Consider the following 24,540-nt stretch of genomic DNA (forward strand, 5'->3'; position numbering starts at 1 on the left):
CGGCTGGTGACCATGCAGTTGGAGTTTGTCCCGGTGGACGAGAGGGTCACCTCAATGCGAATTAAAATCGCAGAGAGGAAAACTCTGACTGTTGTCTATGCTTATGCACCAAACAACAGGTCAGAGTATTCGGCCTTCTTGGAGCAAGTGGGTGGGGTTCTGGAAAGGGTCCTGCCTACAGACTCCATAGTCTTACTGGGGGACTTCAATGCTCATGTTGGCAATGACTGGGAGACCTGGAGAAGTGTGATTGCGAAGAACGGCCTGCCTGATCTAAACCCGAATGGTGAATTGTTATTGGACTTCTGGGCTAGGCATAGATTGTCCATAACGAACACCAAGTTCGAACACAAGGATGTTCATAAGTGTACATGGGTCAGAGGTCAATGATCGATGTTGTCGTTTCATCTGACTTGGGACCGTATGTTCTGGACACTCGGGTAAAGAGAGGTGCTGAGCTGTCAACCATCTGGTGCTGAGTTGGATCAGATGGCAAGGAAGACTGATGGTCAGACATGGTAGGCCCAAACAAATAGTGAGGGTGTGCTGGGAACGACTGTCGGAGGCCCCTGTTCAGAATGATTTCAACTCCCACCTCCAGGAGAGCTTTTCTCATGTCCTGGGGGAGGTAGGGGACATGGAGTCAGAATAGACCCTGTTCAAAACAGGAAGACCTGATAAGACAAGGCCGAGAAAATTAATTAAAAAAACATACGTTAAGTTGGATGAGAAATAATGCTTACCAAACATCTCAAGAAAATTAGACATGTTGGGAATCAAACTTGGGTCCAGGGACATTAAAAAAGGAGGGGCGATGAATCTCAGCCAGAAGAGATATAAAGTAAAATGTGTTTGTATTGTCTTTGCATTTTGGCTGTCCAGGAGACATCTTGTCACATCTGAACTTAATAAACAAAGAAAGCCTTTTCCTTTTCCAAAAAATTTAACCTGCGCTTGAAGTTTGGTTTTTCATCCTTCTTTGACTTTTTACAAGAATGTTTTTTTTTTCTTTTGATTCGCTAAAATCTTTGATTTTTTACATTAAAGAACAGGTTAGATTAAAATGAAAACTTTAACTTAACATTAATTAATAATAACATTTTTCCACATCGTCTGGGACTTTGGGGTGGAGGATGGGGTGCTGGGAGTCCCGACACATGATTTCATAAAAAGACACATTAAATTACACTTAGACTATAAACAAAACATACAACTTTCACCTTCAGACAAAATACATTTCTTTATTCAGATTCATTGGGAAACAAGCCAACTATGACAATGAGTGCTTGGACCATTTAAGTGGTTTAAGTGGTCTCAGATTGCTGTGTCATGTCAAGCTAAATCAGACCAAATGACCCACCCAAACTCAGTGCGGTTTGGCTGTGGTTCATTCAGTTGTCTGATTGATTTGTACACTGTGAAAGTAGCACAGCTCCAGGTCACTTTGTGTTTTGCTACAAGGTTAAAGAATCTTTGTGTGATGAGTAAGTGATGCTTTCTGAGCTCTCTTTCAGATATTTAAATGTTACTTAAGAATTACATGTTTAAAACTTTGCCAAACAAGATCTGAAGCAACTATTTAGTTAATTTATTAATATTTTGAACCATTACTAAATGCAGACCCAGCTCATTAAGTTATTGACCACTGGGAACACATGTTTGAAGGGCCCTACTGGATACCTTTGTTGGTGGTAATGGATTTAGAATTTTTTTTATTTTTATTTTTTATGATAATGTAGCGTAGCAAGTCACATAAGGGCAGCATCATGAAGGCAGCACACTATACAGTGTTGGGCATATGATTACTACAAATGCATATTTATTTATTTTCATTTTATTTGTTATATTTTTTAGAAGAATGTTTAGAATGTTGTAACTGAGTTGCATAGTCTGGAGTTTGGGGTCTAAAAACTATAATCACATCATCTAAGTGGTTCTACAAACAAACATTTTTTATTAAATATTTCTGTTATAATATCAAATATGATAGTCATTTATTTGTTGTCTATTAAGGGGAACTGTGGTGGTCTGCTCTTGTTGCATAAAGACAATAGTAAGTTGCCCATGGCATGATATGATGTTGTACTGTATTGCTCATAGACCACAGTGCAGTTATCATATCGTCCAACACCATATCAAAGTAAAAAACAAACAGCAAGAATGAGCACATATTAACAAGAAACACAGGTTAATGTAAATCCATTAGGAAAAGTGATACTTTGCCATAGAGCATCAATTAAAATCAGAGACAAACATAATACATACATACAAAGACGATTAAAACAACACCTGCGATTTAAAAAAATGACATCGTTGAGCAAGCCAAGCTAAAGCGTACTGCCACTGCAGGTGTGAAAAATGTTTTTATGTCTTACCTTTGATTACTTTATGCACAGAAGCAAACAGTTTGCAGGTCAATATGGACAACAAAGCAGTAACTGTTTTCTCAGGCTGACATTTCTAATCTGTGTTTGGTTTTGGAAATGGGCATTTTCTACTCTCTCAGGGGAAAAACACAAAGTATATAGGCAAAGTAACCATGTCACATTAATGCCTTAATCCAGGAGCAATACATTCATTCATGTACTAATTCATATACCAATATCATTGGTTATTCCTGATATTCATACAGATCTTCATGATAGAGCCTAAATTATGAAAAAAAAATTGTCACCTCATAGAACAAGAGTGTCATCTCTTTAGCATTACTGAAGCATCACTTTGTGGGTTCTTGATGTTCCTCAAAGTGGTGAAATATTCCTTAATTCCTTACTATTTTAGTGGCATTTAAAATGATTTTAAAACGTGCTTCCAGCAAAAAGCACTCACTTAAATACTGTATATAATGTACAAGATATAATATACATACTTATGGGACAGCACATTTCCAAAACAATCTGTGGTGGACTTGCGGAGATGCACCGATACCACTTTTCCCTTCAGATACTGATACCTGATCCTTTAGTATACCAATACCAATTACCGATACCGATACTATATGAGTACATAAATCTGATATTTATACAATTACATTTAAAAAATACTTTCGTAAAATCTGTTCTGTGTCACATGTGTCACAACTTACTTTTTGTTTACTTACTGTTTATATTAGTATTTACTATTATGTAATTTGTAATAAGAATTATAATAATTCACATGGTTCATCTGCTCCCTGAGTGTGACAAAGTAAAAGATTCTCTCTGAATATCAGACATTGAGTTTTTAGTGTTGTTTGTTTCTGTTTTATTTTGCATCAAGTTTTCTGTTCACAAACACACACGTCCATCTAATCCCCAGACTCATACTGTATTTACACACACTGTGTCCCTCTCTCCCTTCTTCTCTTCATGATGTCATCTCTTTGGTGATCAATAATACATCATCTTCATCCTCATCATCATCACACTCTGAAAAAACAGAAAGAACCAGAAATAACTTTCAGTACAAAAATAAAAACAGTCAGAATAATAAACATGTTACTTGTTTAAAAGATGTAGAACCAGTTTCCTACATATAGCTTAATCACAGAGATTTTAAAGTGTTAATCACTGTCGGAATTTCAGTTTAGTCTAAGATCAGATTTAATCCCTGTCTGAGAAAGCAGGCCACAGTGTGTGTGTGTGTGTGTGTGTGTGTGTGTGTGTGTGTGTGTGTGTGTGTGTGTGCGTGTGTGTGTGTGTGTCTGTGTGTGTGTGTCTGTGTACATATTTATCTGAAATCACTGTCACTCACTTCAGATCTTGTAGTCTGTTATGTTTATCACACTGAAGAGCAAACAGCAGCTCACGTCCTGTAATTATCTGGTCATTCCCAAACAGATGCAGTTCTCTGAGGTGTGAGGGGTTTGATTTCAGAGCTGAAGCCAGTGCAGCACAGCCTTCATCTGTGATATTACAATGTAACAATCTGCAGATAGAATAATGTCTGAGTCTGATGTGGATGTGAACAGCAAAAGAAATACACATTTCTGTTGATGAAAATTTAAGTCACTGAACAGTAGTTAATATTAGGTTGATAACACACTTTACACTTCTTACATTTCTTTACTTATTAAAAAGGTTTGTTTCTTTGCCTTTATGGCCTTTATTTAGGAAAGTGTCAACAATTCTGAAGAACTTGGTAATACTTTAGACTCTACTTAATGATCTATTTGAATATTTTACTAATTAAAGGCACCTTTCATGTTTAAAAACTTTCCACTATATATACATACTATATAAGTTTCATTCTGTTGCTACATTCATTAGTAAGGTCAGTGACTCAGAGGTTGAATAGTTTGCAACTGCTGGACATTTTGACATTTTGAAACAGAAGCTCAGATTAGTGTCTTAGTGTTTAAGGTCAGTCTGACAATCTGCCACTGCACTGCTACCCTTCTCATGAATTCACAGCCATCTGTCACTGTGTTTTGCACACTGTGAAATTAGACCTCTGCATTTAACCCATCCGTGCAGTGAAACACCCACGTACACGGACACTAGGGGGCAGTGAGCATACTTGCCCGGAGCAGTGGGCAGCCCTATCCACGGTGCCCGGGGAGCAATAAGGTGTTAGGTGTTTTGCTCAAGGGCACTTCAGTCATGGACTGTCAGCCAAGGGGATCGAACCGGCAACCTTCTGGTCACAGGGCTGGTTCCCTAACCTCCAGCCCACGACTGTCCCCTCACGTTTATAATACAAGCTGCTTTCTGATTGGCTAATGTGGAAAAACAGGTCACTGCTCTCCTCATTTAGTATCCAATCAGGAAATTCAAATATAAACACAGGAAACAAACAAACAGCATGATGAGAGAATGAAAAGTCTCTAAAACAAATATCCTCAGTATACTGATTCTGAACCTAGAGATTTAATTAGAGATGGTAGAAATGGTAACACTTTACAATGCGATCCCTTAGTAACCATGTAACTATGCACACATGCATCATGAATTAATATAATAATTATCAAAAACAATGCATTATGCCTCATCACTGCCACACAATCAGGTTCCTCTGAAGTCTCAGACCTACCTGTAAACTCCAACTCCCATTATTCATCTAGTTCTGACATCACAGTCACAAGGTTAACACCAACCAATCATAATCAGTTAAACAGATCCTTCATGTCAAATGCTCTTTGCAAAGTATTGCCAAGTGCCCTGTCTTTTTCATACTGAGCATTCTTTCTGTTTTTGATATCCGTGTTTTTCACCATTTTGGCCCTCATTTACTCTGTAGGATTTTCGTTTGTACTTTGATGGTTTTGGTTTTTGCTTCTCTGGCTTCCGGCCCTTGCTTGTTTATGGACCCTGCTCTCTCTTGGTTCTGACATGGCCTGACGCATGGGAGAGTTGGTGTATCGTGTGTCTGGCGGCTCTCTCCGTGGAAGATATTCTACCTATTCGGAACCATGATCACAGGTGTTTTGCTGATTGGATTAAGCATTGCCCTGGTGTATCGCAAAATTCGCAGAATGGGGGCAGCTGTCCACGGCCCCTTGAAGCTGCCCGACATGATTGACGTGGTGGGCAGAGCTGTCAACACTCAGACTTTGACTGTAAGTCATACCCTGAATAACATCGTGGAGAAGTTGGCGGCTTTGCAAAGGAAAATGGATCGTTGGAGCGACCATAATGGACTTGGTGAGCTATCGTAAAAAAATATGGCTACTCACTCGAAGCCTGCAAACCTTCTTATCTGCTTTCAGCTCCCCGTATCAGCGTGGGCCTTGGCCTTGGCTGGTACATCATATCTCCTCCAGAGGAACACTGCTGCGAGACCCTCTCTTTATCCTCCTCCCCCACTTCCCTGGACTGCTGACTATTGACTCTGCCTGGGCACAATCAAGGTTGTCTCCATGGCAATTTTGCTGTGTTATCGCTATTCCACCCTGCGGACTGAGATACCTGGACTGGGATGCCGTGCAGGGCGCCTTCTTCAGGCCCCTATCCTTCCCCTCCCCCCTCTCCATATTTATACCCCCCTCCTCCTACCCTCCCCCCTTATCCCTCCCCCTTCCCAATGCCTTCGCCGCTTTTACGCCCCGGTATAGTATGATGGGTTCGTTGATCAGCGCCGGATTAATGGCTGCAGATCCGGATGGCCGCGTATTATGCTGGGTTTGCCCCCCCCCCCCCCCCTTCCCCCTTCCCCATCCCCATTGCAAGTCCTGTGTATGTGTAACTGTATTCTAATGCTGAGGTGTTTTTTTCTCCCTGTTCCCAGACTGAGTTTCCTTAGGAACTCAGTTTGGGGGGGGTATTTTTCTCCTCCCTTACCCAATGTATTCTGTTTCTCTTTTTCATAAATGCATTTCGTTGCTTGTTTCGGCTTAAGCAATGACAATAAATCGAATCGAATCCAATCCAATCCAATCAGCAGGAACCTCATCAACAAGGTGTGACTACAGTCATAAAACAGCCTGATTTACAGAGCACTTTTTTGTATGCAGTAGCTCAACCGAAATAAAATAAAATAAAACAAGCTGAAATAAGGTAAAATGGAAAGACAAATAGGATGAGTTGCATTAGAACTTTAAAGAAAAGATAAGAAAAAGATAAAAAAATGTGTCCAGGTGACCAAGTGGCCAAGTGGCAGGTTTCAGTTTAGAAGCATAATTATAAAAAAGAGGCCACTGATGGACCACTCATATGAAATAGTAAGGATAAACAGGTCACTGCTGTCCTCATTTTGTCACTAGATGATACAGAGGGAGGATCCAAGTGCCTGTTTGTATTACATTACATACAAACAGGGCTGTATGTTGTATGGTAGGAAGCGATTAACCTGATATTACGTTGAAGGAACACAAACTGAATATAAATGGAAAGTCAATTGTTTTACCTTGACTTGATCAGGAATTGAAATGATAAGCTCAGCCCTGGGGATGGGGGTGCTAGTACTGCACCATGTGCTGATGACTGTAGATACTGATGGCCTGTCTATGAGGCAGCGATGCAGAAAAGGCAGTATGCTCAAACGGAGGATATTTTGACAAAGGGGAACTAAAAAATAAATGTTTTCCACCCGTTAGAGTAGATTCACCCTTTTCTTTTCTTTTCTTTACTTCTACAGTTCCTTTGTTTTTCTCAATATTTTAGAGCTGTTTGTCTCTTTTCTTTTATAGCTCTATTTTCTTTTTCATTTTGTTTTGGAGCCATTTTCCTCTTTTCTTTCATAGTTCTTTGTTTTGTACCATATGCCAGCTACCTCTCTATAAAAGTGCAGCATTTTCTTTTAGTACCTCTGGGGATTAAGTAGGTGCTCCTCCCACTGTTAAAGACCCCCTTTAGTTAAAATCAAGTTGGTGTTGTCTTTTTATATGCTAGAAGATGGCTGGGTGCACCAGTGACAGTGTCAAAAAGGTGGATTCAGATAGCCAGGGTTTCATACATTACAAACCTGAGGAACCAATCCCATCCACTGGTGGAGGCTTTACAAATCATTTGCATAATCCAAAGGTGGAATGGAGTGTATCAGACTCAGGAGTGGATAGTTACATGTCATATTTTACAAGCTAAGTTTTGCATTGTTTTCCCCAAACGATGGTCATATGTAACTCTCAGAGAGATGATCTTACCACAGAATCTCCAGTTTACAGAGAGGATTCTCCAGTGCAGCAGAAAGCAGCTTCACTCCTGAATCTCCTAGTTCATTATAAGAGAGATTCAGCTCTCTCAGGTGATAAGGGTTTGATTTCAGAGCTGAAGTCAGAGCAGCACAGCCTTCAACTGTGACATTACAAACTCGCAACCTGCAGAGAGAACAATGTCACACTCTTCACTCTCTCAGGTCAGAAGACATAGATCAGTTCAGCAGCAACTTCATCAACAAGGTGTGACTGCAGTCATAAAATACATTATGAATTAATTTCTGAGCAATTAAGAAAGTAACAGTATTTTGTTGATAGTGTGGTGGAAATTGCTGGATGACAAGTAATAATGAAGGTCTCTCAGTCTGGATCAAGAGTGAGTAGCAAGTTTATTAAAAGTGATCATAACAAAAAATGTATTCTCTCTCCCCTACCTAATCTCTTTCACTGTGTGTCTTGCTTCTTATAGCTTTCTGTTGTTCCCCCGCCCTTACGTTCCTCTTATGGCAGTAAGCATTAGTCAGCATTGTTCTCAATCATATACCTTTCTCCTACATGTTTATCTTATATGACCTGTTTACAGCAAGCAGCCAAGCCAAAACATCCAGATTCGACCCGTAGCCTTGTGGCTAGGCGCCACTGCCTTGCAGCATCTATATTCCCACTCTGCTTCTGTTCTCATAGCAAGGTCACTTCCACTTATCTCCTGAGAGGCAAAACAATCCTGCTATCTCTCGGCCACTGTGACATTTAGAATCATCCTTAAGCATAAAAGCTCAAAAGTCATATTTCAACACTATTAAATACATTTTCACAACAATAGGTATCACAAAAGAACATTAGTTACGCACAGTGTCCGAAATTTCAATGGAAAAAATAAAGTTGAATTCAGCCTCTGTCAGGACCTCTGTGCAATTAAAACTAAATAATAACATTTAACTTTCTTACAATGATTATTGAATTTCACAATGAATAAATCAATTCTGTATGTAATAAACTGTTCTACAAAACACACACAATTAAAAATGTTGGCTGTTTTCAGCTAACAATTACTACAGCTAGCAACTATGCTAGTGCTAGCTATCCAGTAAAACCAGTGAAACGCAATATGTTAAAGGAGAGTTCTTGCCCCAAAACATCAAACCCTACATTTCACTTGCAAACAAGATAACAGTCTCTACAAAAGTGTTGAGATTAGTTTGGCAAGGAGAAATTATGAAGGGATATTTTAACCCAGGGGGCTTCTTTCCCCCCAGGTTGCTTTCTTAAATGCATTCATTACATTTGTATCGTAATAGTGTTTAAAGCAGGGCATGTGAGCTGAAGACTGAAAAGCATCTGTAGATATAGTTTTTCAGCTTTTAACAGTGTTAGTCAATCACAAGTTCATGTAATGTTTTTAGCAGAAATGGCCTAAAGCCATCTGTATGACTGTATGGTGGTTAAAGGAGAAGGTTACAAACATTTAAAATGACTTGTAGTAGTGTGTAAATGATTACATATGTTTACTTTCATTAAGAACTTACAAATAATATTTCCAGATATAAACTGTTAAAATGTACATGTACTCCCAGACTTCACAAAATCATACAATGAAATACTGTAATTTAATAAAATATGATATTCTGAAATGTTTTGTAAGTTTTAAGAGATATTTAAAAACATATCTCTTTAACTTGGTGTTCAAATAAAACTGTATATCTCTTGGTGTTTATGTTTTTAATTTGATCTGTGTCATTAAATTAAAATAACATTCAAAATGTCTTTTTTTGTACACACAGCACTTTGAGCTGCCATTGACATGAATTGTGGTACTTAAAAAAATATATATATTTATATATTTATAAATATTATATTTATTAAATATATATATTTATGTAGGACTCCCCCTAGCCTGGTGCAGTGCAGCAACTCAAAATGTCATTGACTCCACAAGTGGACAGGAGACATCTGGAGGGATGTTGAGGGATGTCATGTCATCTGGATAGCCACCCACAGCACCGTGGTGTTTGTACGTGCAGGATCTCTGGTTTGAGTGGACCTCTCCACTACATCCCATAAATGGTCGATTGAGGAAAATGTGCAGGCCACATCATTTTTTGGAACTCTCCAGAATGCTTCTCAGACCAATTCTGGACAAATTGGACTCAGTGGCATGGTGCTGGAATATCCTGTCATTGTGGGGGTACATGAAGTCCATGAAGGGCTGCAAATGGTCTCCAAGTAGTGAAACGATCAATTTGTTTAGGCGGACCAGTGGACCCAACCTATACCATGACAACACACCCCACACCAGTATGAAATGGCACTCATTGGCAACTGGGGTCCATGGCTACATGGTGTCTGCACCATACATGGACGCTATCATCAGTCCAAAACTACTGGTACCTTGGCTTATTGGACCATGGCATGAGGTTGCCACTTCTCTGGGGTCCTTCTACAGAGTCCAATTGACTCTGTGTCTGGTGTCATGGTTTTAACAGAGGCACTCTGGTGGCCCTTCTGCTCTCACATCCCATGGGAAGATATGTGTTTGGGGCCTCATGCAATGAATGTGGTTTGATTTTACTTTTCTGTTTGCATGGACAATTCTAGGCAGATGCTGCCAGTCATGATCATTAAGCACCTGTGGGTGGTAACACCTTCTATGATGTATTCCTGGTACACACATGACAGTGGAACAAGGAATGTTAAATGCCTGCATGAATGGCACCCAGTATCATGCCTCATATGCCATCCATCCATCCATCCATCCATTTTCTAAGCCGCTTCTCTGTCAGGGTCGTGGGGGGATGCTGGAGCCTATCCCAGCAGTCTTCGCAGGGCAGACAGACAGACAGACACTCACACCTAGGGGCGATTTAGCATGTCCAAGCGACCTGACTGCATGTCTTTGGACCGTGTGAAGAAACCGGAGAACCTGGAGGAAACCCACGCAGACACGGGGAGAAAATGCAAACTCCACACAGAGAGGAGCCCGGTCGCCCGGCCGGGGAATCGAACCCAGGCCCTCCTTGCTGTGAGGCGACAGCGCTACCCACCATGCCACCGCCTCATATGAACTCCAGTAATACACGTTGCCTTACCATGAGAACACTGGCCAGTGTTCTTCCTCACTCACAAAATAACAACACCAAATGACTGTAGGCAAACTCAAGCCATCCCCTGATGTAACACTTCTTCATAATCAGTTTACCTACTGCTTTCCCATGACTTTTGACATATCAGTGTGTAGGTTAAATAAATACATGATCATAATGAATAATAATAGAAATATTTGATTACTTTTCATAAAATCTATGGTGTGGTCAGGTTTGTTCATTTATTAATTTATGGGGAGCTTTTACCTGTATTCAGATGAGGGATCTGCATCTTATAAAGATCGATAAAATATGACCCTAGTATTTAAGTAATTGGTTAAAAATGGTTAATGAATAGTGTTTAATGACAAACATGAAAGTGCTACAAGAGAATAAATCATACTGAGGACAAAGATATGTGAAAGAAAGATTATCTTACCTCAATGACTCCATTTTACAGAGAGGATTTTCAAGTCCAGCAGAGAGCAGCTTCACTCCTGAATCTCCTAGTTTATTCCAATTCAGATCCAGCTCTCTCAGACTAGAGGATTCTGAGCTAAGCACTGAGGCCAGCGATGCACAGCTTTCCTTTCTCATTACAACTTGAAAGACTGAAGAAAGCAACACACAAAATTATGACATTAATTTGACTAATATGATTAGCAAATACAGGCAGATAAAAATGAATGTAGAAAATGTTCAGACATGCAGGAAATTAGGTGATTTTGAGTATTTGCACTGATATTGGAAGCATAAGTAAGCAGTGTTGCATTTTCAATATGGTTTTAAAGTATGTCAGTTTTATTCAGTACTACTTACTTAGCTGATCTAGATTCTGCAACTACAGGCAGCAGCTTCAGAAGACCATCATCTGATCTGTTATATTTCTTTAGGACAAATTTATCTAGATTCTCTCCTGATGTCAGCAGTACAAAGACCACAGCTGACCACTGTGAAGGAGACAGTGTTCTTTGGTTAACACTGTCAGACTGCAGGTACCGCTGAACTTCCTCAACTAGAGAACGATCATCCAGTTCATTCAGACAGTGGAACAGATTGATGGATTTCTCTGCAGAGGGATTCTCACTGATCTTCTTTTTTATGTATTTAACTGTATCCTCTTTGCTCTGGGAGCTACTTCCTGTCTGTGTTACTATCTGTTGTATGAGATTCTGATTGGACTCCAGTGAGAGACCCAGAAGAAAGCGAAGGAAAAGATCCAGACGTCCATTCTTACTCTGTAAGGCCTGATCTACAGCACTCTTGTGTACATCAGAGATTGTAATTTCTTTTCTCCTGAAGACCCTCGGTTTAGAGGACTGATTCTGTTTAAGCACATTTCTCTTCTGGTTCATGAAGGTCAGGTGCACATATAGAGCTGCGAGATGTTCCTGAATGCTCAGATGAACAAAGCAGTACACTTTAGTCTGATGAAGCCCAGATTCCTCTCTGAAGATCTGTGTACACACACCTGAGTACACGGATGCTTCTTTGACATCGATGCCACACTCGGTCAGATCTTCCTCATAGAAGATCAGGTTTCCTTTCATCAGCTGCTGAAAAGCCAGTCTGAGAAGTATTTCTTCATCTGTCTTCTGGTTCTTTGTGTACTTTTCTCTTATGATCTTTGTCTGAATGATGAGGAAGTGTGTGTACATTTGAGTCAGAGTTTTGGGGGTCTCTCCACTCTCTGCTTCATGCAGCATTCTCTCTAGAACAGTGGCTGAAATCCAGCAGAACACAGGGATGTGGCACATGATATAGAGGCTTCTTGATGTCTTCAGGTGTGTAATGATTCTATTGGTCAGGCTCTGATCCCTGATTCTCTTTCTGAAGTACTACTCCTTCTGTGGGTCACTGAACCCTCGGACTTCTGTCACTCGATCCACACACTCAGAGGGGATCTGATCAGCTGCTGCAGGTCGGGAGGTGATCCAGATGAGAGCAGAGGGAAGCAGATTCCCCTTGATCAGACTGGTTAGCAGCACCTTCACTGAGGATGACTGAGTGACATCATCCAATCTCAAAGTGCTCTGAAAATCTAGAGTGAAACGACACTCATCCAAACCATCAAAAATGAACAGAACTTTGTGAGATCTGGATATTTCCATTTCTTTAATCTCCTTAAACCGTGTATGAAGAAGATCCACCAAACTGAGTTTTTGGTCCTTCATCAAGTTCAGCTCTCTGAAAGGAAGTGGAAATATGAAGTGGACATCCTGATTTGCTTTCCCTTCAGTCCAGTCCAGAATGAACTTCTGCACAGAGACTGTTTTCCCAATTCCAGCGACCCCCTTTGTCAGCACAGTTCTGATGGGTTTGTCTTGTTCAGATGAGGGTTTAAAGATGTCATAGCATTTGATTGGTGTGTCCTCTGTTACTGTTCTCCTGGATGCTGCCTCGATCTGTCTGACCTCATGTTCATCATTGACCTCTGCACTGTCTCCCTCTGTGATGTAGAGCTCTGTGTAGATCTCACTAAGAAGTGTTGGGGTTTCCTGGTTTGTTGTCACCTCTTTCAGATGCTCAAACTTCTGTTTAAGGTTTAACTTGAAGATCTCCTGATATGTAGCTCCAGGAGATGCAGAGTCAGGTCTGTAAAAAACAAGACATCATGAAGATTATTAGAATATTTCTGTCACAGGACAGAAATGAATGGCTCCATTCAAGTCACGTGCAAAAATGTGAACTCAGCTTTAAACTTTTCATTAGACTGTATCTAATGTGATGCACATTAACCTCTAACAATCTATAATTAAGGGTTTTCTGGTTATGTGATTCCTGAATATTTAAATGAAATGACAGTACATTTTGTTGCATAGCACACTCACTACCTTATCTCCAGTAATACATAAAGTGTTGCATGTACAACAGTGGGGAATGTTCACAATGTTATCAAGAATTCATAGGCACTAAAATATATTTATGTACTTTTTAATTGTTTTTTTTTCAGTAGATTCATCATGCTTCACACTCTACAAGTGTTGTGGTACTACTCTTATTTCATTCATATTTTGGTAGGAAAAGAGTTCTTGAAAATTTGAACATGTAACTGCACATTCAGGGAATTTGTTGACATATAAATAGCAAAATAAGCATTGTCTTATAGTTAGTTCATTATGTTAATGATATAATTATAATGATTATATTATTGTGATTTAGGCATTAATAAACACTACCATTGAATTTTCAACCATTCACTTACAAATAATGAAATCATTGTCAATACTTCATAAATGTATATTTAAATATAGTGAGTAATATAAGACATAATATGAGTAATGGAACTTTGTAAAAACAAAATTTAGTAAACAATTAATTTAATAATTTAATTGATTAATTTAATCATTCACTGAATTACTCTTTCATCACTGCCGTGTTTGATCCAAACTGAAAGATTAGTTCTAATACTTGCGACTCAACACTGTTGTACAGTATATAGTGACTTATGTATTTGCAAGAGTAGATGTGTCGAGAAGGTGTTTGATTTCTATGTTTGCAAGTGGGATCGACTTATAAATATTTGATTACTTTTTATAAAATCTATGGTGTGTTCAGGTTTGTTCATTTATTAATTTATGGGGAGCTGTTACCTGTATTCAGATAAGGGATCTGCATCGTTGAACATTTGTGGAGTTTCCATAAACCTATCACTCTTCAAGGATTTACAGTTGGATTCTGGAGAGTTTGATCCCTTTCCCAGGACTTCACTACCAAAGAAAATAGAAACTAATTAAGTGATTTCACCATCCTGTGGGCAAAGGAGATACTGGATCCCATCTCTTGTGCATACATCAGGGAAAGAGGTCATTAGATGATTATGTCAAGTTCCACACTTTAGTAGTAGAAAGTGACTGGGGTTCTGTTGCACTAATGGCTGTCTTTCAACAAGGCCTGAACGATGAGCTGAAGGATAAACCGGCTCCTCCACCCTCCACTCTCGAGGACCTAATTGAGATAGCACACTGAGTGGGTCTATTTATACCTGATGAGCACCCCCAATTTGCAGCATCAAAATCCTCATCTGGACTGGCAGAACATCCATCCTTTCGTGGGGTCCTCTGTGCCAAACCTCCTGTTTACAGATCCCAGTGCTCCGTTATGCAATTTCCTAATCTCCAGCTCCGGCATCCCCTGACCTATCTTGAGTGCCTTCAGAATACTGGAACCTCCAGGACATCTTTAGCAAGAAGATTACATTATGGCACTTGTCCCTGGGCATGCTCTGCCCATGTTTGCAGAACAGGAGAGTGATGTAGGAGCCCCAGCAGCAGCACATCTTGTATATTCATCATTCTTCATGGAAATACAACTAATTATATCTGATCTGTTTTGCAGAAATGAGTTACAATTCAACATGAACGTTTCCTCTGTAACAGTTTATCATGTTACTGGAAAATCAGCCTCCAGCTTCATTTGTAAATGATAATACATTTATTTTTATTTTTTGCATATTATTATATTACCAACTGATTAGCTCAATAATCTTTTTTTAATCCTTGTAGTTTGGATTATAAAAAGGTTTTGTAAAAACAACTAAATCTGATTTGAGTGGAATGTCCTGATTGGGGGACACAGCAACAGCTGCTATACAGTTTAAATCCCTGCACAGAATCCGAGATAGAGCTGAGTACTGGAGAGTCTGATGGCAGAGCTGTGAGGAGCTGTTACCTGTGTCCAGATGAGGGGTCTCCATCTTTAAACGCTGGTGGACGTCTCATTGACAGATCACTCCTCATGGACACACAGCTGGGAGCTGGAGTGTCTGATCTCTTCTGTTGGATTAGACTGGAATACAATTCAATAGAAATATTATATTAGACATGCCTATTTTTATTTAAAAGTTAAATATAATGCAAAAACCCTACATGCGTATGAGTGTGATATGAGTGTGTGGTGTGTATGACTGAAGTGTGAAGTCAGCAGAGACGCTATTTATCAGCCTTTATTTATACTCATTGCGCAATGAGTGCACTACTATACTATATAGCTGAGCATCAGTACAGAGAACAAAGGCCTGAAAAGAGAAATAAACACTGAAGTAAAAAGTAAAACACAGAAACATATAAAAAAACTAAAATGTAAACTAGCAAAAATGACCAAATTTAAAAACAGATTAAATAAAAATGAATTTAAAAAATGCGGTAACACTTCAAGATTCCATAGTAACCTAGTAACATTGTGCCAAAAATGTATAAATACATCTAATAATTATGATAAACCACTAGCACGTTATACAGATCAAACGTTATATAGATCACGTTATATAGATCAAAGCTTCTGGCTCGATCTTTAAAGATCTTTAAAAGAACTTGAAAAGAGCATTGTTTTGCGGCACATCGGTGAGTTGCTATGATGTAAACAGAAAATCCGTCATAGAGCAGATCATCTCATTTCAGTTTGGCCTTCCCCAGTCTAAGCAGCCTTCTTAGGCCATGTCCTTTGAAGGATACAGCCCCCAAATCGGGACACACTGAATGAAACATAAAGCACTACTGTAACAGTCAGGAGCTGATGTGCTTCAGGAGAGGCCTAATACTCAAACAGAATCAACAGGTTTTGATGTTTATGTGGAGAACTGAGGGCTCCAGGAGGCCAATTTGAAAAAGTTCAAACCAGAACGATCAAGCAACCTGTCAGAGGGTTTTCACTGAGCTGATCATTCTGGGTTTGTTTCCTCCAATGACTTCTTCAATGTGTTCTTAAGAAAGTTCATTAAATAGTGATTTTTTTCCAGAAAGAGTCCACCAGACAGGAGGAGGAAGAGAAGGGAATTCCATGGCTGGTGTAAAAGGCACAGTGATCGTAGGAGATTCATGGAAGCAGACATCTTCGAGCTCTTCCAGGGTGGAGAACCTTTTGGGCAGAAGACGTCGTGCCGAGTGTCTTCCGCCTCTCAAATTGTTACCGGCCACACTCAAAAGGATCATCTGGCAGGCAGTGGAGCAGCTCACTCGCACCCAATCAGGGCGAATAGATTGCGGTTGCGATGGAGCTGCATTTACACCAGGTACAGAAGTTATCACATGGGCCAATGCTAGCATGTAATCCAGCAGGTCCTCTCCTTCCTTAATGTGGTGGAGAAATTAAATTCTGCCCTCAAGTTTCATGATCTTCTGGCTTAGGCCTTAAGGAGTCAGGCTAAGCTAACCCAGTGTTTCCTCTGGCTCTGTCTCTCTGACGCTTTGATGCAGTCAAATCACACACTCTCACTATCTATAGATTTCTAAAAGATATTTTAAAAATATGATGATTAATGATAACTGCATCTCCAATGACGTACTAATGAGAAAGAGACTTTTCTTTCAGTACAACAACTGTAAAAACATGTAGTTATGATTTTGTTGCAATAAACAGATCTGCTGTTTCTTTAAATCTGCTAAAACCATCATATGTGATGCTGAGGTAACACATCTGGTGTGAATTTGAGATTCTCATTCAAGAAGCTTCCTTTCTCTTAAGAACCATAAAGTCCACTAACCTTCACAGCCAAATAATGACCAACAGCATTAGCTTCCTTTGATCTCCAGAATAAACTGTAATCCACACAATCATGTGACCTTGATTACAAGCTCATTTACGTCTAACCAATGCATTTTAACATGTTACCTGTTAATAATTTAGTTTTTTTTTAAATCCTTGAAGCTGAATCTGATTTGAGTGGAATGTCCTTAATGGGGGACACAGCAACAGCTGCTATGCAATTTAAATCCCTGCACAGAACCCAAGATAGAGCTGAGTACTGGAGAGTCTGATGGCTGAACTGTGAGGAGCTGTTACCTGTGTCCAGATGAGGGGTCTGCATCTTTAAATGCTGGTGGACGTCTCATTGACAGATCACTCCTCATGGACACACAGCTGGGAGCTGGAGTGTCTGATCTCTTCTGTTGGATTAGACTGGAATACAATTCAATAGAAATATTATATTAGACATGCCTATTTTTATTTAAAAGTTAAATATAATGCAAAAACCCTACATGAGTATGAGTGTGATATGAGTGTATGATGTGTATGACTGAAGTGTGAAGTCAGCAGAAACGCTATTTATCAGCCTTTATTTATACTCAGTGTGCAATGAGTGCACTACTATACTATATAGCTGAGCATCAGTACAGAGAACAAAGGCCTGAAAAGAGAAATAAACACTGAAGTAAAAAGTAAAACACAGAAACATAAAAAAAAAACTAAAATGTAAACTAGCAAAAATGACCAAATTTAAAAACAGATTAAATAAAAATGAATTTAAAAAATGCGGTAACACTTCAAGATTCCATAGTAACCTAGTACCTGTGTCCAGATGAGGGGTCTCCATCTTTAAATGCTGGTGGACGTCTCATTGACAGATCACTCCTCATGGACACACAGCTCTCCTGCTGGATTAGACTGGAATACAGTATAACAGAAATATTACATTACACACACACACACACACACACACACACAAACATTTTCAAAACTGCTTATCCTTCTGTGTCACAGGGGGAATATTACATTAGCCATTTAAATTTTTTATTTAAAAATATCTAATATAAAAATATTTTAAACATTACCAATCATAAAAAGCTATTACAACATATGAGAGAATAAAAATCTCTTACTCTGAGTGTTTCTTGGAGGTGGAACTGTCATCCTCACATTCCTCAGAGAGGCTCATCCTGCTTTTCTGGTTTAACAAAACCTGTCAGCCTGAAAAAGAAGAACAACTCTGTTCAATAAACAGCTCAGACAAGCTCAGAGAAACAGCCAGTAAAAGCTGTAATTAAAAACAGACAAATGTGGACATCAGGAATTAGCAGTAAATGAAACTACAGAAGCAGCTAAACTCATTTACTGTGTACACGTTCACAGAGGCAGGAGCTCAGCAGACGACACCAGAAACACAGAGTCAACAATTACTTTCCATTTTCCTGGTGAAGAAGAAAGAAAGACTTTAATGAGAGTCGGATTAATGTGAACTGCAGCAGCTGCTGATTTAGCTGTTGATCTCTTTCCTTCTTCTTTATAAAAGTTACTAAAATATTAATATAAAGCTCTTACCTCCACAAACAAGATCCTAGAAAAAGGTCCTTTAACTGAATGTGCCGCCCTTTCGTGTGGATTATGTCTCATATCATAACGTCTTCACGGCTTCCAAAAACAATATCGTTCCTCTCAAACCACCAAGTGGTGCTGAACACTGGAGAAACACTTTCAGCTTCACCTGAGAAATACGTCAGCTCTCCTCCCTGGTGTCACATTTCAGACCTACACTCTACTTTCACTTTCAGCTGGAACTCGTCTCTCTGACCCTCTGAATTTGTCTGACTGACAACTGTATTAAAATGAGCAGTAAATGATTAATGTAACAATTGGTAACACTTTATAATACAGTTCCTTAATGGATGATTAAGTACTTTTTAATTAAGCACTAGGTAATGAAGAAGTACCATCATAGTTCTTCATTAATTACTCTTCACTGTAACAGTCAAACCCCTTACAATTTATGTTACTTCATTAACAGCTACTAGCGCTGCTCTCTAGCCGACCGGCCCATCTTCAGTGATAGCAGAAAAGGGTAAAGCTCAACTCCTCACTGCTCAGCCTTAGTTACATTAAGGGAATGATGTGCTTTCAAACGGGGGTATGAGACAATTATTTATTATTACCTCCTGCTAATTCTTTGGCCATATGAAGCTGAAGTCTTGTTCGACTTTTCTCGTTGCATCTTAAATGGTGCAGCTGCTACATTGCAGCACTTCAGGTGTGAAACATCTGGACTGTTTAAGGTGGAATGGGGAAGTTAGCTAGTTAGCTACCAAGACATTACATGTTATGCTTGTTATGAAGAAAATTGCCATAAGACATTGAAACAATATTAAACTAACATAAAACAATGGTTATTGTGGTTTTTTAACAAAGAAAATTCGCACATTTGTTGGTTTCTTTGGTCTCTTGTTCAGCCATCTTGCCAATTTTTCTTTTTTTCTCATAACTATCTGTTTGGAGTCTCTGAAAAGCCTGTAATTGGAAGGCCGTGAAGCCCTAACACTTCTCCCTACCCCTCCATCTCAAGAATCGGAACACCCTACCCCTAGACGTGAACACACAAAACAGAGGCCTAAGGGCTAAGTGGTATGGGTGAGGGGTGAAAAGGGGTTGGGCATTCAACTTAGACTGGATGGTCCACACTTTTCATTGGAACCTTGACAGAAAATTCTGCTACCACCAGCGGCAACAAACCTGAGCAGTGAGAGAAACAATCTCACAAGAGCTTCCACTTTCCCAACTTTCAGTTTTCAGCGGTGGAACAAAGCGGATGTTGATTTTTTGAGGGAGTCAAACATGCTGTTGTTGGATTCCACACAAACTCAGTATTATACAATATAAAATAAAAGAGTACAGCACCCCCTGCCTTTCTCCACCTTAAATAATCATATTTACTGCTAAAGCTAAAGCTAAAGCTGTCCTCTGATAATCAGCCACTTTCTCTGTGCTGGAGAAAGTGGCTGATTATTATGAAAAGTTTGAACACGACTCGTTTTTATATCAGTAAAATATATGGCAATTTCAGTCATGATGATGTTTTATATTTACTGTATATAAATCTATTTATATTAAAGATCAACATTTCACACCTTTGAGATCAGCACTGAGTTTTTAACCAGTCAAACACAAAGCGTGAACAAGCGTACCTTACCTGCTGGACTTCACATTAAACCTGCTTGAACACATTTATATTAGACCAATTTAACAGCACACAAACCCATTTAGAGCTCAGACCAACCTGTGTGGAGTTCAGTCCCTCCTGTTTGGAGTCCAGCCTGCAGGAAGACACACTGGCAGGGGAGGAGGAGAGTCTCTGTGTAGCTCCCCATTGAATTCATTCAAGCAGTGAAATTAGAGCGGCAGATAAACTACAAACCCCACATAGTTACCAGTTCATACTAAGACATCTTGTTCAGCTACGAGGCTGAAGTAGCTTCTTATTCACCAACATCTTATGAGAATTCCCCGTTCCACTTTAAATTGTGCTGCAGTTATATTATGGTGCCTGTAGATGGCGAAAAAACACTGAGAATCTCTCTGTATAGACTGTGTATGTGTATAAATGTTGAATTAAAGGATTAAACAGAAACACAGAGACTGTGTTTTTTACAGAATCTATTTCAGAAAGTCTGAACCATTTTAGAGCTTAACACTGTGTAAAAGAAATGCGTAAATAAGAGAAAAGTAAAGGGTGAATTTGCGCTTTTCTGCTGCCGTCTTACCTTCCGATCACTAAACGTCTCAAAATGCTGAACTGTGAGAAATTTTACCATATTACTCCTTAAAATTATTTTCTTCCTAGAAGAAATGCAACTGTCTAAGTACAGGAGTGATATGAGCTGTGTGGTTGGTGGAGGTCAGAAACCTGGCTGCTGAGTTTTGGATGCACTGAAGACGATTGATTAGTTTAACTGGAAGACCATAGAAAAGTGAGTTATAGTAATCAATGCGAGAGAAGATGAAGGCATTGATCAACATTTTAGCATCAGTGTCACTCAGCAGAGGGCATAAGCATGCAATGTTAAGCAGATGGTAAAATGCAGTTTTAGTTACAAGCTTAAAGTGAAACTTGAAAGTAAGAGATAAATCAAAAAGACAGCCAAGGTTCTTAACAAATTGGGCTGGCTTTATATCAACACCATCAATGTTGACTGAAAAACTCAATACCTGGGAAAGTGAGATTTTAGATCCAACTAACAGAACCTCCATGTACACCTCAGTGTACTGGTCCCCATTTTTAAGAACAAGGGTGATGTGCAGAGCTGCAGTAACTACAGAGGTATAAAGTTGATGAGCCACACCATGAAGGTATGGGAAAGAGTTGTGGAAGCAAGGCTAAGGCAGCCTAAGGCAGTGAGCAGCAGTTTGGTTTCATGCCCAGAAAGAGCACCACAGATGCAGTTTTTACATTGAGAGTGTTGGTAGAGAAGTACAGAGAGGGTCAGAAGGAGCTGCATTGTGTCTTTGTGGATCTAGAGAAGGCATATGATAGGGTGCCAAGAGAGGAACTGTGGTACTGTATGAGGAAGTCAGGTGTAGCTGAAAAGTATGTTAGGGTGGTGCAGGACATGTATGAGGATAGTGAGACAGTGGTGAGGTGTGCACTTGGAGTGAAAAATGGTTCCAAGGTGAAGGTGGGGTTACATCAGGGATCAGCTTTGAGCCTCTTCTTGTTTGCAATGGTGATGGACAGGTTGACAGATGAGGTCAGGCAGGAGGCTCCATGAACCATGATGTTTGCAGATGACATTGTAATCAGATGAGAGTAGAGAGCAGGTGGAAGAGAATCTGGAGAGGTGGAGGTTTGCACTGGAGAGGAGAGGAATGAAGGTCGGTAGAGACAAGACGGAATACATGTGTGTGAACGAGAGGGAGGCAGGTGGAAAGGTGAAGATGCAAGGAGTAGAGGTCGTAAAGGTGGATGACTTCAAATATCTTGGGTCAACCATCCAGAGCAATGGACAGTGTAGAAAAGAGGTGAAGAAGAGGGTGCAGGCAGGATGTAGTGGGTGGAGACGGGTGTCAGGGCTGATGTGTGACAGAAGGATAGCAGCAAGAGTGAAAGGGAAGGTTTACAAGACAGTACTGCGTCCTGCTATGATGTATGGTTTGGAGACTGTGGCTCTGTCTAAAAGACAGGAGGCTGAGCTGGAGGTGGCGGAGATGAAGATGCTGAGATTTTCGTTGGGAGTGACAAGGCTGGACAAGATTAGAAATGAGCAGATCAGAGGGACAGTGAAGGTGGAGCAGTTTGGAGATAAAGCCAGAGAGGCCAGGTTGAGATGGTTTGGACATGTGTTGAGGAGGAATAGTGGATATATTGGGCAAAGAATGTTGGAGATGGAGCTGCCAGGTAGAAGGAGAAGAGGTAGACCTCAGAGAAGGTTTATGGATGTAGTGAAGGTGGACATGGAGATGGTTGGTGTGAAAGTAGAGGAGGCAGTGGATAGGGCAAGATGGAGGCAGATGATCCACTGTGGCGACCCCTAAAGGGAGCAGCCGAAAGAAGAAGAAGAATAAGGGCAGACTCAGTACTGTGTAGGGTGCGAAAACCAGACTGAAAAGGCTCAAAAAGGTTATTGAAGGATAGAAAGTCATGCAATTGAGAGGCTACAACTCTTTCCATAACTTTAGCCAAGGATCTAGTTGAGATGCACAAGTAGAGGATTTGGAAATACTCTCAGACACGGTGAAAGAGTTCATAGGGGAGAAAACAGGGAGACAATTATCAGGTGAAAGTGAAACAAAGGCCTGAGAAAAAGAAATGCCGGTTGCTGCAGGAAAATGCAGATCTTATTCATTTTATCCAGAAAAAAATCCAAAAATACTTCACACTGGACAGGGGAGTTCAAGGTGGGTGGTGAAGGAGCTTGAAGAAGTTCGTTTATAGTATGAAAGAGAGTTTGAGGCCTGTGACTGCCAGAGTTTATAAGTTCAGAATAGAACGAGAGTGTGCAGTGTTTAATGCAGCTTTATAGATGGAAACCTGCTCAGTAAAAAGTGAGAAATTAACTGAAAGACCAGTTGTCTTGTACACGCTCTGACCGCCTAACTTTAACTCTCATGATTCTGAGTTCTGGAGTGAAACATGGTGAAGTACGAACAGTAGGAACACATCTAGTCTTGAGAGGAGCAAGAGTATTGAGTATTTCAGAGACAGTGTTATTGTAGCATGTGACAAATTCTTCAGGAGAGGAAAGCTGAGTAGGATCACAACGAGCAGAGGTCTAGAGCAGTTTGGAGAAGGTGTTAATGGGAACAGAGATAAGATAACGCAAAGAAATAGTAGATTTCTTGTAGGATTTGGGGGTGGGGGGGTGGGGGGCTAAACCAAGACCACATTAAATGAGCTTGTGGTCAGAGAAACCAACAACAGATCCAGAAACTAAAACATCAATATACAACATTTCTGAAAAATATTCTATATCTACATCATACATGAATCATTTAATCATGCAAATGGTTCTCTGAGAGTTCATGTTTCTAATTAGAACCACTGTATTGACTAAAGAACCCTTAAAGAACCATCCTTTTAGGAGTTCAGTTCAGCTTTGTGTGTGTGTGTGTGTGTGTCTCTGCTTAATTGTCCAGTTTTGCTCAACCTCACGACAAAAACTCAGAGAAACTCTGTGAAAGACTGACGTTGAGTCTGTGCTGCTCTCTGTTTTAGAGATCTGTGAACTTTAGAGAGCTGCTTGTCCGAATATTAAAGCCTCCAGTGTTATTTTACAGTGGAATGAACTGTAATGAAGGACCTGGAAACTGATAGTGATACACTTTTTTCACCATCTTTCTATGAGTCAGTGTGAGAGTGTGACTTACTGTGAACTATAAAAATGAACTAAAGCTCTCAAACATATTACTGATTATGATCATTTCTGCTGCTTCTTTTTATAAAGAACTGTTAACTTTGAATTTTCAAACTCATATTTTTGTAAAAACCAACAAAAATTATGAATGTAATCTAGCGTTCACATAACACATGAGTGACGTACATACTTCACGAGTCTTCAGGTTGAGTCAGAATTCAGAACAACACCTGCTTGTTGTCTAAACCACACTAGCAAGTCTGCACTACCTTAAAGGGACCATGACTGTTAGACTCGTATGCCTTAAAATACTGTACATGTTCGTCCACGCATCCATCCATTTTCTAAGCCGCTTCTCCCTCAGGGTTGCAGAGGGGTGCTGGAGCCTATCCCAGCGGTCAATGGGCGGAAGGCAGGATACACCCTGGACAGGTCGCCTGTGTACATGTTCAGTGGGGACGTTGTGTAAAACATAAATAAAAACAGAATACGATAATTTGCAAATGCTTTTCAACCTACATTCAACTGAATACACTACAAAGATGATATATTTAAT

The 24,540-nt window shown here is 39.9% G+C and overlaps 1 pseudogene; it reads right to left on the reverse strand.

The window, feature by feature from the left end:
• Window positions 1-3,169: 3,169 nt before the first annotated feature.
• Window positions 3,170-18,812, reverse strand: LOC108441738 (annotated as a pseudogene).
• Window positions 18,813-24,540: the final 5,728 nt, after the last annotated feature.

This window comes from Pygocentrus nattereri, chromosome 1 (assembly GCF_015220715.1).
Source record: "Pygocentrus nattereri isolate fPygNat1 chromosome 1, fPygNat1.pri, whole genome shotgun sequence".
Taxonomy (NCBI): Eukaryota; Metazoa; Chordata; class Actinopteri; order Characiformes; family Serrasalmidae; genus Pygocentrus; species Pygocentrus nattereri.